Source organism: Heterodontus francisci, chromosome 3 (assembly GCF_036365525.1).
Source record: "Heterodontus francisci isolate sHetFra1 chromosome 3, sHetFra1.hap1, whole genome shotgun sequence".
Taxonomy (NCBI): Eukaryota; Metazoa; Chordata; class Chondrichthyes; order Heterodontiformes; family Heterodontidae; genus Heterodontus; species Heterodontus francisci.
In genome coordinates, this window is record NC_090373.1 from 17,479,913 (window position 1) to 17,493,480 (window position 13,568).

The 13,568-nt window shown below is 42.2% G+C and overlaps 1 pseudogene; it reads left to right on the forward strand.

Moving 5' to 3' along the window:
* The first annotated feature begins 6,901 nt into the window (after positions 1 to 6,901).
* On the forward strand, positions 6,902 to 8,643 carry LOC137366633 (F-box only protein 30-like; annotated as a pseudogene).
* The last annotated feature ends 4,925 nt before the right edge of the window (positions 8,644 to 13,568 follow it).

Consider the following 13,568-nt stretch of genomic DNA (forward strand, 5'->3'; position numbering starts at 1 on the left):
TTATCTCCTTATCTATCTTTTAGTCATTCTTTGCTGTTTTTTATATTCTGTCCAATCGTCTAACCTGCCACCCAGCTTTGTGCAATTATATGCTTTTTCTTTAAGTTTGATACTATCTTTAACTTTTTTAGTGAACCACGGATGGTGGGTCCTCCCCTCGGAATTTTTCTTTCTGTTTGGAGTGTATCTATTCTGCGCATTCTGAAATATCCCCTTAAGTGTCTGCCACTGCATCTCTATTGACCTCAATCTTTAACCTGATTTGCCAGTTCACTTAAGCTAGCTCTGCTTTCATGCCTTCATATTTGACCTTATTTAAATTTAAGATACTCGTCTTTGACCCATTTTTCTCTCCCTCAAACTGAAAGTAAATTCAATCATATTTTGATCGTTGCTACCTAGGGCACCTTCACTCTGAGGTCATCAATTAATACTATCTCATTGCACAATACCAAGTCTGGTCGAGCCTGCTCTCTGGTTGGCTCTAGAATGTGCTGATCTAAGAAACTATCTATACTTATGCCGCCATAATCGGCAGTGGATGTAAACAATGGCAGTCTGCCCGCGCGGGCCACATGCCGCAATGCTTCTGCAATATTAAATGCGGCGACTCATTTAAATGACCGGGACGGACAGCGGACGATGTGGAGGGGGCAGGCGTCCCCAGCAATGGTGTCAGCTGCCTTTGCACAGGTGCCAACACCATTTTTAAAGGGTTTCAAGCCCTAACATTCAATTTAAATATTTCAAGATACATTAATAAAAATATTAAAAAATGTATCTTGCCCCTCTCCCACCCCCCCATAACCATATATTTAATTACCTGCCCTCTCCCCCCCCAAACCACCATGTGCACTTTAGATTTCCCCCCCATAGTTCATAAACTTTAAACATAACCCCTTCCCACCATGCCCCAAGCCAATGAAATTATTTTGACACCGCACCCCCCCACCACCGCTGCATTGAAAAGTATACCTGCTACCCCTCCCCACCAGTGTTCCACCTCGACTCCCCAGCCACGGGATTGTCGGCCACCAGCACCAATATCACAGCGGGACGGAAGGGGGAGGTGTAGATCTGATTAATTTGTTAATTTTAATGGATTTAAATATGTTAATGGGTGTCTTGTCACCGAGCGGCGGGGCGGCTGCCATGAGGCTTCACTGCCCCCGGAAATATCGGACCGGGTCTTCCCAGCGTCGAGGTCCATGGCGGACCTCTGCCGGAGGCATTTCCGGCCCCCCCGCCATGACCCCTGCATCAGGAGGTCTATAAAATTCACCCCTCTATGACCTCATCTGGGCTACCTTTGCCCATCTAAATTTTCCAGTCTATATGTAGATTAAAATCCCCCATGATGATCACCGTACCATTCTGACAAGCTCCCATTATTTCTTCCCTTATACTCTGTCTTACCATGTGGTTACACTTAGAGGGCCTGTACACCGCTCACATGAGAGAGTTCTTGCTTTTATCATTTCTCATCTCTACCTAGACTGCTTCTACATCCTGGTTTCCTGAACTTAGGCCATCCCTCTCAATTAACAGAGCCACCCCTCCACCTTTTCCTAGCTTCCTGTCCTTCCAAAATGTCATGTACCCTTCAGCATTCAAGTCCCAATCTATGTCATCCTGCAGCCATGTCTCTGTAATGGCTACCAGATCGTACTTATTTATTTTTAATTCTGCTATCAGTTCATCTGTTTTGTTTCGAATGCTACATGCATTCAGATACAGAGCCATTATTTGTGTCCTTTTATTATTTTTGCAACATCTAGCCTTATCTGCTAATTTACTCTTAGATTTGTACTCACCGTCCCTTCCTGTCAGTCTGTTCATTTTTTTCCCATATTAATACCTTTCTCTCTTGCCTTGACTATTTTTTGATTTACCACACCTTCCCAAATTTGATCCCTTGCCCCCACTATATTTTTTGCAGAGCTGTTCAATGGCAGAGCAGCTTCTTCACATGATCTGCCTTAACAACTGACAAGCTATGTATAGGCTAAAAGAATTGTTAATTCGTTCAGATCTTCAATTAATGAAAATTAAAATAGCTCTGCCACAATTGCTGAAATGGATCACTTTTACTTTATAAACATCATCCCCTTCTAGAATTCTGATGAAATTAATGCTGTAAAAATAATGGTGTCTAAATTATGCTTGCTGTTATTAATAGGTAAATCGGCCAACAATTTGTGGTGAGGAAGAGATACCCTATGAATTGCAAATTGCCTTAAGTTGCTAGACAATTTATGCCACTCTGAAAACAGAAGCTCGCCCTCAACTTCCCTGTGAGTTTCATGGTTGCTGCACTTGCAGGTTAATTGCCCATTAAGTTTGCTGCCGAATATTAGGGCTGTTAGTTAACAACATACTTGCACCGCACTGCTGTTCGCTTCGGGTTACAGCATCTTGCATCTAACCTCCCTGTGAGTTGTATCAAGTTGCTGCGTCTCTGCATTAATTGCCAATCAAACTCACCACAGTAATATTAGTGTCTATAATTAACAGCGTATGTTTCCATTTGATGACATTGTAGCTAGCCTTTCTGGGCCAGAAAGTGAACAGTTGTATGTGGAATGTCATTCCTGCAGATATTGCATTGTTGTTGAAGATTTTAAAACTGTCATTTAGAAAAAAAAAACATTTTTCATGTTTGTCTTTTTTCTCTCTCTCTTAATCCGATCTCCATTTCTTTTTTTCTCGCTCTTTATTTCTCTTCCTGTACTTGATTTGATCCTCAATTCAACCTCCTTCGCAGTTTTTCCTATGTTTATTTCTTAATCAAACTTTATTGCTTAAGGAAATGTTTTGTCCCATTGTTCATCAAATACATTTTTGCCCTTGCCACATCATTATCAGCTTGCATGTTGTGGGCAATAATTGTTAAAACCTATATGTACAAGACCAAAGTCTTCTGAACAGATGCCTCATACCAACAAAATCTTTTCAGGCAAGAGAGAAGACAATTTAACTTTACAAGCAAAATTATTTCTCTTGAGAGCGAAAAAAACCAACTACCGAGTTTGCTGTTAGACACATTATATTTCACTTTGTCTGCAAAGAAACAAGTTTCCGGAGCTTTACAGCATTGGATCAGATAGAATTTGTCAGAAAGGAAGAAAATCTAACAAAGAAATTTGCATGAGATTTGCTTTCATTGTGCATATCTTGATATCTAATGATATAAGTTACAAGCGAAATGGAAGCTGGCCATAAGGCACAGAGGTATGAAAAATCACTGACATTGAATGCAAAGAATGGCAAGTACGATTAGTATTTGTTAAATAAATGTACTTTTCAATCCAAGTTCGTTCGGAGTCAAGTGCTATTCTAGAAAAGAAACCAAATGCCAATGCATAATAATTTAGGATAAAACAGAGCTCCAAGAATGATCTTGTTAACTGATACAAGTAAGTCACATAGCTTCTATAGGCTAGAATGTATTGTTGGCGATATTGGTGGATGAATGCTAAATGTTTGACACCCCTGTTATTTTAGTGGAGGCCTAATCCATTTAAAATAAATGGGTTAATTCCTGTGTTAAGATGGTAGACAGAGGAATGTCATAGGGCCATGTGCAACTTTCATTCCCTCATTACCTTCAACAGGCGTTTTGAGGTTTGTATGTCTCAATGGCTTATGAGTCAGGAAAGGAATTCTGAAGGGAAAAATGACAGTTAATTTACATCGAGTGGCCTCTGTGATCAGCACGCATTTTTTTACATGGCATTACTTATTATTTCGGAGGTGGGGATGGAGTGAGGGGTGCTGTTTACAGGCCAGAAAACCCACAAATACAGGTTTCCCGAAACCCCCCCATAGCCATTGACAGGCTGGCTGCTTATCGGGTTAGAAATCCTGCAGGACAAGGTTGGGCTGGGAGCAGGTTGGTCGAGTGGAACAGGAATGGGGTCTGATCGTAGAGAGGGGCAGATGGTATTCGGGGGGAGCAGATGGTGTTTGGGGCAGTCTGAGTAGCTTGTTGGGGTTTGCAGAGAATACTCTTGCTCCTCCTGGCCCACAAGCCGTGCTGTAAAGATTCTTACCTCATAGATTCAACCCATTCTCACCTCCTTTCACCTGCCGTATTTCCCAAAGCCAAAAAATAGAATCACTGTTAAAATGGGCATGGAGTCCATTAAAAAAATTAAATGACAAACCCACCTCCTGTGAGCAGTTTGGTTGCACGGACCTCTCCCACCTCTGTTAAAAACGGAAGTGGGTGAGTTCAAGGCAGGTTGGGTTCCTGTTTCAGATTTTTAGCTTTATGATCTTCTACCCCACCCAAATCCACCTGTTTTTGGAGGTTAAAATTCCCATTATAGAGCCTACAGCACAGAAGCAGGCCATTCTGTCCAACTCACCAATGCTGACATTTATGCTGCACACATGAATCCTTCAACCCCTCCCATTAATTGGAATTTAATTCAAGACAAAAAGGATATTTGTGGATTTAGAAGTAGCTTGCACCAAAGAGAAAAATTGAAAAGCTGTACAAGTATTTTACTGCCCTTTTAAAATTTCTTACTTTCTGTAGCATGGCAGTGAGTTACAAAACAAGGCAAAACCCACACGAGCATTTCTATGACCAGAAAGAAAAAAATTGGAAATGTATGGAATGACCAAATGCATTTCAACAGTGACCTGAGAAATAATTTAAGAGAAACAAGGGAATTTATTTCTGAGTATTTCACAGGGAAGCTAATGCATTCCATGATGAAGTGGCTGGAAGAGATGATCAGAAACAAAGGTTGTGTCACCAGGCACTGATTATATATAAACACAATGCCACATAACATTTTTGTTGCTTGTTACTTCAGGATGCTAGTGGACCATGCAATGTGAAATTCAGACAATGTGAAATGGCACTGAATAATGTTTAGGCTAGCAACACCCCCTGCACACAATACAAAAATGCCCACTACTATCAATAGGCAACTGCTCTGGGTATACAGGTGCACAATGGTTATGTTACTGGATGAGCAATCCTGTGTGAAAACAGAAAATGCTCCAAATACTCAGCAGGGAGGGAGAAACAGACTTAACCATTCAGACTGATGACCTTTTGTCAGAACTCTTGTTTTCGTCTCTGTGATCTGCACAAACATAACATACATAGGATTACAGAGGGTATACGGCACAGAAACAGGCCATTCGGCACAACCAGTCCATGCCACTGTTTATGCTCCATTCGAGCCTGCTCCCATCTTTCCTCATCTAAATCTGACATCTTAACCCTCTATTCCCTTCTTCTCCTTAGAAGCATCTATATTGCTCATTTCAGTTACTCTCTGTGATAGTGAGTTCCACATTCTCACCACTCTTTGAGTAGAGAGATTTCTTGGTGACTATCTTATATTAATGGCCTCCAGTTATGCTCTTCCCCACAAGAGGAAACATTCTCTCTGCATTCACTCTATCAAAACCTGACGTAATCTTAAAGATCTCTATTAGGTCACCTCTCAGCCTTCTTTCTTCGAGAGAAAAGAGACCCAGCTTGTCAATCCTTTCCTGATATGTATAATTCATTGCATTCTTGACAGTTTTGTTTTAGTAATCCGGAGGCTTGGACCAACAATTTGTAGACTGTGAGTTCAAATGTCAAAATGACTGTTTGTGAATTTAAATTCAGCTAATTGTTTAAAATTCCGGAAGTAAATAGCTGGTAGCAGAAAAGATTACATAAATAAACCTGTCGCATTGTTGCAAAACAACTGGTTCACTAACACAAAAGCAGGATACCTGCGGATGCTGCAAATCTGAAATAAAAAGAGAAAAATGCTGGAAATACTCAGATGTCAGCCAGCATTATGATGAAAGGTCACAGAGCTGAAACGTTAACTCTGTTTCTCTCTCCACAGATGCTGCCTGACCTGCTGAGTATTTCTTGCATTTTCTATTTTTATAGCTGTTTCACTAATGTCATTTCGGAAAGAACACCTATCATCCTTCCTCAGTCTGGTTGATATGCGACTCCAGTCCCACACCAATGTGGTTGACTCTATAGTTCCCTCTGGAGTGGCCTAGAAAGTCACCAAGTTGCATCAAAACATTGCAAAGTGTCACAATTGGATCACCACTTTGTCAAGGGCAACTACGGATGGGTAATAAATGCCAGCCTTGCCAATGACGCCTGAATCATGCGAATAAATCATAACATTTATAATTGAATTGTACAATGAAAATATCAAAACAGTAATTTGTAATGGAGCTTTCCAATACGGACAAATAAAAGTAAGCTCAGTGGCACTGATTATCACAGATGGGTCAGCAGTTGGAGATTGCTATAGGTCTCCGCAGTGCTGGTCCATGGAGACATAAAATCATAGCATCATAGAATGGGTACAGCACAGAAGGAGACCATTCGGTCATTGTATGGGTGTCAGCTCTCTGCAAGAGCAACTCACCTAGTCCCACTCCCTGGCCTTTTCCCTGTAGCTCTGCAAATCTTTTCTGTTCAGCTAATTATCCAATTCTCTTTTGAAGGCCTCGATTGAATCTACCTTCACCACACTCTCAGGCAGAGCATTCCAGATCCTAAATGCTCGCTGCAGAGAATGGTTTTTCCTCGTGTCACCTCTGATTCTTTTCCCAATCACCTGAAAACGGTGTCCTCTGGTTCTGGATCCTTCGACCAATAGAACAGTTTCTCCCCATCTATTCTGTCCAGACCCCTCACAATTTTGAAAACCTCTATCAAATCTCCTTCTAATCTTTTCTCCATGGAGAACCGACGTAGTTTCTCCAACCTAACCATGTAACTAAAGTTCCTCATACTTGGAACCATACTCATGAATCTTTACTGCGCCCCCTCTAATGCTTTACCATCCTTCCCAAAGTGTGATGCCCATAACTGGACACAATACTCCAGTTGAGGCCGAACCAGTGTTTGATCATGACTCCCTTGTCCTTGTACTCTATGCCCCTATTTATAAATCCCAGGATACCATATGCTTTATTAACTGCTTTCTCAACCTGCCCTGCAACTTTCAATGATTTGTGCACATATATCCCCAGGTCCCTCTGTTCCTGCACCCACTTTAGAATGCTACGTTTCAATTTATATTGCCTCTCCTCATTCTTCCTACCAAAATTTATCACTTCACGCTTTCTGCATTAAATTTGATTTGCACCCCCCGCCCCCCCCCCCATTCCACCAGCCTGTCTAAGTCCTCTTGAAGTTTTTCGCTTTCCTCCTCACAGTTCACAATACTTCCAAGTTTTTCATCATCTGCAAATTTTGAAATCGTGCCCTGTACACCCAAGTCCAAAACCGTTCACCCTACTGTTTCCTGTCACTCAGCCAATTTCGTATCCATGCTGCTACTGTCCCTTTTATTCCACGGGCTCTAATTTTGCTGACAAGCCTAGACTTGGCTTTAGCTCTTTAGAACCACTGGATTCGGCTTGAATCACTCAAAGTCGTAACCTCTGCTTCTAATTTAGCTCCCAAGCAGTTCATAAATACAGGGCAAATCCCCGGGACTTTGCAAGCATTGGATGAATCCCCTTCCAGTGGTTTGTTGCCTGTAAATGAAGAGGCCTACAGTGAACTGTAGAGAGCAATGGCTGAAATGACTAGAACTTTAGCGGTGGCCCTTGGCCTCTAGAATAACACCACAAAAGATGTGGAGCTGGCAAGTAGGAGTTTGCCTGAGGAGCAACCTGAAAGGAATGGAGGTGTCCAGGTTGGTAAGGAGGATCCATGGAAAGGACCGTTCTTTACAGAAGTCAACAATGATCCTTGCAAAAGCATGACAAAAGGAGGAACGGTTGGTGGTGCAGATTGCGATCCTGTTGCCGATGGAGGGATTGGAACTTGTGTGTGGAGGAGAATGGGTTTCCTAGATTGTCAGGAATGGTGACTAATGCAAGTGATAACATTGTTGGATGTATTCAGCTGAAGACAAGTGCCTTTTGTAATGGTTTTCACAAAGCGGATGTGAACACTTACACTTTGGATCAGGAGGGCATGGATTCGTACCATTGTGATCAGCAAGCAGAAGAGACAATGAATGGCTCATGCCATGAAAATGACATGGATAGCGATGGGAGTTTTTCGGAGTCTGGTCACTTCTTACCCGTGTTTGCACAGCTGCTCACTGTGGAAGGTTTGCTACACCCAAACCATTTTCAGGAGGGCTCCTTGCCATCTGACCCTTGTGGAGTGAGAAAGTTAGCCAACAAACCTGCTGAGTGGCAAGCACTGAAGAATGTTGCCACTTTCAAACTGCTAGAAAAGCACAATGGACATAGGCCTATCTTGGGGATTTGAATTGGTATAAGAAAAAATTGGAAAGCAAAGCAGTTGCTTTGTCTGACCCAGGTGTAGGTGACGATCATTTGGAATTACAGTGAATCGATCTGATCACAGCTGCTTTGTTGTTCTGTTTAGGAGACTCTCCCAGTGACTGAGGGATTTTGGATAGCCGAAGTGTTTATGGAAGCCGTGTCGGTTTGGGTACGCAGACTTTCTCGTGCCCAGCGGCCATATTAGCTACCAATGCCACGGTGGGAGAGATTGCCTCTGCATCTGCTTGTGACCATGCAAACATTCAGCCATTGAACCCAAGCCTTTTCCACACACTTGGGTTGGAACTGATCCTGAAGTGTTTGAGCAGATACCAAACAAAATAAAACACTCCAGCTCAAAAATATGTCAATGTAAATGCTTGGTGAGAATGGGATTGGATTCCTTTATGACGCTGTCCACAACCTGCGCTGGTCAGCATCTTGGCTCACATGTGCAATAACTATTTTGGTTAGGTACAGGTGGATGGATAACTGTACTAGTGAAATCATAGCCATCGTGAGTTAGCACCTTCTGCAGAGGAAAGAAAATTGAAGCAAACATGCTTAATACTATGTGTTTTTGTTTGGAACTTGAGATATGTCAGATATATATATATACATGGATGCAGATGATGTGGGCAGGATTCTTATTGAGGTTTTTGCCTCTGTCTTCACAAAGGAGAAGGATGATGCAGACATTGTAGTAAAAGAGAAGGAGTATGAAATATTAGATACGATTAGCATAATGAGAGAGGAAGTACTAGAGGGTCTGACATCCTGGAAAGTGGACAAATAACAAGGGCCAGATATATTGCATCCCAGGTTGTTAAAGGGAGCCAGGGAGGAAGTAGTGGATGCGCTGAGGATCACCTATAAATCCTCACTGGATATAGGCGAGGTGCCAGAGGATTGGAGATCTGTGAACATTATACCATTGTTTAAAAAGGGTGCAAGGGATAGGCCAAATAATTATAGGCTGGTCAGTCTGGGTAAATTATTAGAATCAATTCTGAGGGACAGGATAAACTGCTATTTAGAAAGGCAGGGATTAATCAGGGATAGTCAGCATGGATTTGTTTTGGGAAGATCACGTCTTACTAACTTAGTTGAATTCTTTGAGGAAGTAACAAGGGGGATTGATGAGGGTAATTTTTTTTTAAATTCATGCACGGGGTGTGGGCGTCGCTGGCCAGGCCAGCATTTATTGCCCATCCCTAATTGCCCTTGAGAAGGTGGTGGTGAGCTGCCTTCTTGAACCGCTGCAGTCCATGTACACCTACAGTGCTGTTAGGAAGGGAGTTCCAGGATTTTGACCCAGCGACAGTGAAGGAACGGCGATATAGTTCCAAGTCAGGATGGTGTCTGACTTGGAGGGTAACTTGCAGGTGGTGGTGTTCCATGCATTTGCTGCCCTTGTCCTTCTAGTTGGTAGAGGTCATGGGTTTGGAAGGTGCTGTCGAAGGAGCCTTGGTGCATTGCTGCAGTGCATCTTGTAGATGGTACACACTGCTACCACTGTGAGTCGATGGTGGAGGGAGTGAATGTTTGTAGATGGGATGCCAATCAAGCGGGCTGCTTTGTCCTGTATGGTGTCGAGCTTCTTGAGTGTTGTTGGAGCTGCACCCATCCAGGCAAGTGGAAAGTATTCCATCACACTTGTGCCTTAGATGGTGGACAGGCTTTGGGGAGTCAGGAGGTCAGTTACTCGCCTCAGGATTCCGAGCCTCTGATCTGCTCTTGTAGCCATGGTATTTATATGGCTACTCCAGTTCAGTTTTCGGTCAATGGTAGCCCCTAGGATGTTGATAGTGGGGGATTCAGCAATGGTAATGCTGTTGAATGTCAAGGGGAGATGGTTAGATTCTCTTTTGTTGGAGATGGTCATTGCCTGGCAATTGTGTGGCACGAATGTTACTTGCCACTTATCAGCCCAAGCTTGGATATTGTCCAGGTCTTGCTGCATTTCTACACGGACTGCTTCAGTATCTGAGGAGTTGCGAATGGTGCTGAACGTTGTGCAATCATCAGCGAACATCCCCACTTCTGACCTTATGATTGAAGGAAGGTCATTGATGAAGCAGCTGAAGATGGTTGGGCCTAGGACACTACCCTGAGGAACTCCTGCAGTGATGTCCTGGAGCTCAGATGATTGACCTCCAGCAACCACAACCATCTTCCTTTGTGCTAGGTATGACTCCAGCCAGCAGAGGGTTTTCCCCCTGATTCCCATTGACCTCAGTTTTGCTAGGGCTCCTTGATGCCATACTCGGTCAAATGCTGCCTTGATGTAATGCAGTGGGTATGGCCTACATGGAGTTTAGTAAGGCATTTGACAAGGTCCCACAAGGCAGACTGATCAGTAAAATGAAAATCCATGGGATACAGAGGAATGTGGCAGGTTGGATCCAAAATTGGCTCAGTGACAGGAAGCAAGGGTAGTAGTTAACGGATGTTTTTGTGAATGGAAAGATGTTTCCAATGGCTTTCCACAGGGCTCAGTGTTGGGTCCCTTACTGTTTGTGGTATATATTAATGATTTGGACTTCAATGTGGAAGGCACGATTGGGAAATTTGCTGATGACACAAAAATTGGTCATGTAGTTGATAGTGAAGAGGTTAGCTGTAGATGCCAGAATGATATCAATGGTTTGGTTGAGTGGGCGGAAAAGTGGCAAATGGAATTCAATCCAGAGAAGTGTGAGGTAATGCATTTGGGGAGCGCAAATAAAGTGAGGGAACACACAATAAATGGGAGGATATTTAGAGGGGTAGAAGAAGTGAGAGACCTTGGAGTGCATATCCACAGGTCCCTGAAGATGGCAGGACAGGTAGATAAAGTGGTAAGGAAGGCATATGGAATGCTTTCCTTTATTGGCCGAGGTATAGAATACAAAAGCAGGGATGTAATGCTGGAACTGTATAACACGTTGGTTAGGCCACAGTTGGAGTATTGCGTACAGTTCTGGTCGCCACATGACAGGAAGGACATAATTGCTCTGGAGAGAGTGCAGAGGAGATCTACAAGAATGTTGCCAAGGCTTGAAAGCTGCAGCTATGAGGAAAGATTGGATAGGCTAGGGTTGTTTTCCTTAGAACAGACGAGGCTGAGGGGTGACTTAATTGAGGTGTACAAAATTATGAGGGGCCTAGATAGAGCAGACAGGAAGGATCCGTTTCCTCTACCAGGTGATTGGTAGAAGGATTGGAAGGGACATGAGGAAATACTTTTTCACCCAGAGGATGGTGGGTGTCTGGAATTCACTGCCAGGAATGGTGGTGGAGGCAGAAACCCTCAGTTCTTTGAAAAGGTACCTGGACATGCACCTAAAGTGCTGTAACCTGCAAGGCTATGGCCCAGGTGCGGGAAGGTGGAATTAGATTGGGCAGCTTGTTTTCTCATCTGGCACAGACGATGGGCTGAATGGCCTGCTTCTGTGCTGTAATTTTCTTATGATTCTATGTCCTCATTTATTGTTTACATAGAATTCTGTAGAATTTACAGCATAGAAACAGGCCATTCTGCCCAACTGATTTATGCTGCAAATGAGTCTCCTCCTACTCCTTTTCATCTATCCTTATCAGCATATCCTTTTTATTCTTTTCTCCCTCATGTACTTATCTAGCTTCCTCTGTATGACACCTATGCTATTCACCTCAGTCACTCCATGTGGTAGTGAGTTCCACAGTCTCACCACTCTTTGGCAAAATAATTTACTCCTGAATTCCCTATTGGATTTAGTAGTGACTATATTTTATTTATGGCCCTTAGTTTTGGTCACCCCATCAAGTGGAAACATCTTCTCTACAACTTCCCTTTTAAGCCCTTTCATAATCGTAAAGACCTCTATTCGATCACTCATTCTCTTGTGGAGAAAAAAGCCCCAGACTGCTCAATCTTTCTTCTTTTTACTGTCCACATCAATTGAAGAAACAATGCTATGAAATCATTCTGTTCTGGTTTAACAGTTATTTCTTTGTAGCCCTGTACGATAAGGAATGTACTCAAACTAAGCCAAGTAGTGTTGGCATGGCTGTTTATTAATACAGCTCTGGTTTTATTTATCGAAAGTTGTCCTGTTAAGTACAAGTGAGTTAATAATATTTTAGGATATGTCATATTCTTGCCCATCTGAGTTCTAAAACAAATCCATGTTCACTACTTTGAGCATTTACATTTGTTTTCCTCCATGTAAGTGATGCTTTACTTTCTTTTATTTTTATGGATAACTGGCTTTGTGTACAGAGCAAACAGTGCATTTTAAACTCCTCCATTATTAATTATCATTCTTGCACATATCTTATTCATGCAGTTGCAATTCTGTCAGTCGCAACATGTGATTAACTAGTATGTGTGATGTGCTTAGAAACTATAAAAATGTCTTAACTCAGTATTAGAAGGAACATAATGACGTTCCAAAGGGTAAAAAAAAACAACCTGGATAAATAGCAAGATCTTGGATTCTTCTCTTACTTGAGAGAGAAGTCAATGCATTAAAAAATGCAGTCAATATTCAAACTGCTTAGCCACTTTGCACATTGTACTGGGACGATCTGCATTGTACTGGGACCACTGGGGAGCAAAGAGGGACAAGCAATCATGTCTGTAGCATTACAGTCACCCCCTTCATTGTATAAACAACAGCTTTTTCACGTCCAGGAAATCAGAAGCACCTTCTCAGCTGCACCAAAACAAATCTTCCAATTATTCCACTGGCAGGCATGAAAATGCCTTGAATGCATGATCATTGTAGAAAGAAAACACCTTGTCCTTGAAGCTGTTTTGTTGGAGAAATTAATTATTCTAATAAAACTCATGCTCATGTTAACAGGGACTTCAAATTATATCTAATATGTTATTAAATAATAGCCTTTTGTATTATTTTGGTTTAATTTGCATCAGACCTTGTCATCCAGCAACAGAATGTGAGCAGATATCACAGAACAAAGTACTCTGAAGTTCAGCACCATGGACAGATATGATTTTGTTGACTGGCTCACGGAGTTTTTCTTTCTAAAAGGAGGAAAAATCCTGTCAAGTGTTGTGTTAATGCCACGTTGCTTGTTGCTTTATTATGACTTAGTCTGATTTCAGATTGCAGTATGCATCTTTACTCACTGATTCCCCTCTTCACAGACACTTGTCTAATCACATTAGAGCTAAGTACTAATTTTAGTTCTCTGGAGCACTGTTAATATTTTTCCATTGGAATGTGTGATCATGTATCATTTGGAATTGTTTGCTGCATCTTTTGGAAATTATTTCTCATTTC